Below are 3,898 nucleotides of genomic sequence, written 5' to 3' on the forward strand. Positions count from 1 at the left end.
TCAAAATTCATCATGCATACCAAGCAAGTATAAAGAAAATCAAATTGCATACACATATACATACACAATTCAATATACATACATACACAAACTAACAACTCCCAAATCACCAACTATCATTAAACATTGCATTTGTAACACCAGCAACTAACCGATTAGCATAGCATTTTCAACAAACAGTTAACCATAATAAAATTAGAATTAATTCAATTAACATCAACATTCAAAATCAATAAACCAACCATATTCCATAGTAGTTTCAATGAACATTCAAATTGATTTCAAAGCATCATTAACTTTAGCATATCATTGCAACGTCCATCAACACAATAATGATTTCTAACTTCCATACTAACCTCAACTAACATGATCAATGGACTTCTAACTCATGTCACCTCTAATTACTAACAGCTTATTAACTAACATTTTTCATAACACATTTTCCTAACTGTTTTGACTACTAATCTAACTCTCCTAACACAATTAGTTACCTAACAATTTATTAACACAATTGCATACTAGTTTAACAGCTCTAACATCATTTGCTAATAATCATCCAATTCCATAACAATTATAATAATCACTAACAAGTTAGCATACTAACTCAATCACTAAAATGCAATAACAATTCAAACAATCCTAACTCAAGCAATCTATAATTATCACACTAACTGTTACAACAGTCCTAAAACTTCAATTAACATTCACCAAAATCCATTTAACATCCTAACTAGTATTCACCTGTCACCAAACTTTGTAGCTTGTTGTTGTAAATTTTGGGAATATCGGCACGGTTGAGATTGTTGAGATGAGGAGTGCGGTGGCGGAAACGGTGGAGGTTCGGAGGTGAGAGGCGAGTGCGGCGGTCGATTGTTTGGGTGACGGCGGAGGGACCCTCGAAGGCGGAAAATAGGGTTTTCGGAAGTTGAAGGAAGAGAAAGTAAAGGTGATATGGGGATGTCGTGTTTTGGAGTGTCTGCGTGATGTTGTGTGAGTTGAGAAGAAGGTTATGGCTGATGGAGATTGAGGGGAAGAGGAAATGGCGGAAGTTTGTGAGGTGAGTGAAGAAGAGGGAAAACAAAAGAACAGAGAACGAAAATTGAAATGGAGTCTGAAATTTTATTTTAATTAGACCTTAGACAGCGCTTTTGTGGAAAGCGCTTTCTAAGGTATGCCTTAGACAGCGCTTTCCAAAAGCGCTTTCTAAACCCCCCCTTAGACAGCGCTTTTGGTTTTAATTTTTTTTTTTAATTTAAAGACTTTAGACAGCGCTTTATCAAAAGCGCTGACTAAGGTCTATATTTAAAAGCGCTTTCTAAAAGCGCTGTCTAAGGGGGGTCTTAGACAGCGCTTTTAGAAAGCGCTGTCTAAGACCCCCCCTTAGACAGCGCTTTCATTATTTTCTTGGAACATTTTCCGTGTTTTATTTTAATTTTAACCTTAGACAGCGCTTTCTTTTAAAAGCGCTGTCTAAGATACGCTGTTAAAAGTCATTTTTGGCGTAGTGATTGTGATTCAGGGCATTATAGGTCATCATTGTTAGTTCATCTATGCATTTTAGTCCATTAAATCAAGGTTCATTCATTTTTCTTGGGATTTCAACAAGGTGAAAGTCATGTTTATATAAATCATGTCATATTCATTCAAAAAACTTATTTACATTACAAGTCATTTACAAAAGTCCTTACATCAAACAATACAAAACTCTAGTTTCTAACCTATAATTGACTTTGGTCAACCGTTGACCAAAGTTAACCATTTCCCCTAAAGTCCTTAAGTCATCTTGATCTCCAAGCCTTTATCTTCAAGTGTCCATGCCAAATGCAAAACCTACAAAAGCACCATTCTAAAATTAGGTCACTAAGCATTTTTGTCCCAAACAAGTTCCATATACCAATTCAACACATAACACAATCCATCATTCAATACAACTTTCAAGCATTCAAAGTCCAATACATTTCAATAGCACATTCAAGTGCATCCAGCATTCAAATCCAAATCAACCAAACCACTCATAACCCATTCAAATGCAAAACAACTTTCTAATCATACACAATTTCATATAACCATTCAATCCCAATCGCATTTCAATTCTACTTAGCCATGAGACTAACCATATTGCCAAGAAAAGTAAGGATAACACACATAACAGTTCACAGCATAAATGGCACCCTGCAAACTGACTTCAACAAAGAAACATACTGAACCTGAAAACTGACTTTAACAGACCAAAACAATTAACTACGCAACCTGCTGATTCTAATAAGCCAAGAAGCAATTGACACAAAAATCACAAAGCACATTAACCCTGCACCTTATTCATTTAACATAACACACAATTGCAACCTGCATAATTTATCCTGCATAACATTTTTAACAGAGCAAAACTCAAAACTAACCCATCACCCTACAAATCTCAACACAACACAAAATTTGAAGCTCCACGATAAACTAACACGCACGCATATGATCTTTCACACTAACTTATTTGAAACTTGCAAAATTAACTCTAACAGAACTATGAATTTCTAACTACTCACCACTCATAGAGAGAGCAATTACAACTCAGCAATCACGAATCAAAACTCAGAAACTCTTCACTCTTGTTCTTCAACTCTCACTCCCGATTCAATGCAACAGAAGTCATAAACAAGAGGAGGAACAGAAATATTGGATTGAAGTGAAGCAAAGCAAAGAAGATTCGATACCTATTAACACCGGAAATCCACCGCATCGGTAAGTCACTCTTTTGTCTCCTTCTTCAATCAATTGTGTAGCGGAATCCACGAGATCCTTGTTCTCTTCTCAATTCACTGCGGCAATGTGAATCGAATGTGTTTCGATTCTGGTTCTGGATGTTGCACCTTCCGATTCATTGAAGGTGATGTTGAAATCAAGATGAACAAGGCTGCAGTGACATTGATGGAGCTTCAATTTCGGATTTACGAACGTGATAGCTTGAGAACACGTGATAGCTTGTTTTGTTATGAGCATTGGATATATGAACGTGATAGCTTGAGAACACGTGAAAATAGTGAAACGAGAGTGTTCATTTGTTCATATGCTGAAGCATTTTGTGTTGCTGAATGGCTCGTGCTTGGAGTTTGAAGCTTTGAGTTGGATTTTGCTGTGTTAACATGGACCTGAACCTGGACATGGACTTCGATTGGGCTTGAGGCCCAAACTTCCTATTTGCACCTCAATCACAAATCCACACCCCTGCCTCACTTCATATATCCATTTCCTATTCATATATTTATTTTACTGATTTTCTTTCTCTTTTAAATTCTGATTCTTTTTTTTACATTTTGTGCATAATTCAATGTTAGATTTAGGTTAATTTTAAGATTAGCCTAAGTTTAATCACATAATATGATTAGATTTAGTTAGAATTAATTAGGATTAATTGATTTTAATTGGATTTTAATTGTTAGAAATTAATTCAGTATTAATCAAATTATGGATAATGACCATTTTACCCATATGGTTTAGAGAATTCATGATATACACACTCCCTTAGTTTAGGGCTTGTGTAGATTCAATTTGTACTCTTCCGTTCATTAGCTTGTGTATATAATTCAACTAATTTGTTTATTCACCTTGGTTGTGTTGATCAAAATTTACTTTGATCAACCAAATCATTTGCACTCTGCTCAATTCCCCAAACATATTCAAGTGATCAAAAGACCCTTGATCACTTGATAGGACAAGTCCCTTGTGTTCAAGTTGTACTGGACCTCAAGAGCTCAAGACCTCAAGATTCAAATTCAAGTTCTAGACTTCAAAGTCAGTATAAGGCATTCATATTGCAGACAGGGTGGACTATTGTTCAAACATAACAAAGGTGTATCAACACTTTTCAATCATGATTCAAATTGTGTGTCATGAGCCTTAAGCA

General features: G+C 35.5%; 1 long non-coding RNA gene across 2 annotated transcripts; it reads right to left on the reverse strand.

The window, feature by feature from the left end:
• Positions 1–1,604: 1,604 nt before the first annotated feature.
• LOC127092689 (uncharacterized) lies at positions 1,605–3,088 on the reverse strand. 2 transcript variants are annotated; one of them, XR_007792261.1, is made up of 2 exons: positions 2,709–3,088; positions 1,605–1,830 (listed from the first exon to the last, which is right to left on the reverse strand). It is a non-coding gene; the product is annotated as an uncharacterized LOC127092689 (long non-coding RNA). The 2 variants fall into 2 exon arrangements; XR_007792262.1 differs by having other exon boundaries at positions 2,541–3,088.
• Positions 3,089–3,898: the final 810 nt, after the last annotated feature.

This window comes from Lathyrus oleraceus, chromosome 6 (assembly GCF_024323335.1).
Source record: "Lathyrus oleraceus cultivar Zhongwan6 chromosome 6, CAAS_Psat_ZW6_1.0, whole genome shotgun sequence".
Classification (NCBI taxonomy): Eukaryota; Viridiplantae; Streptophyta; class Magnoliopsida; order Fabales; family Fabaceae; genus Lathyrus; species Lathyrus oleraceus.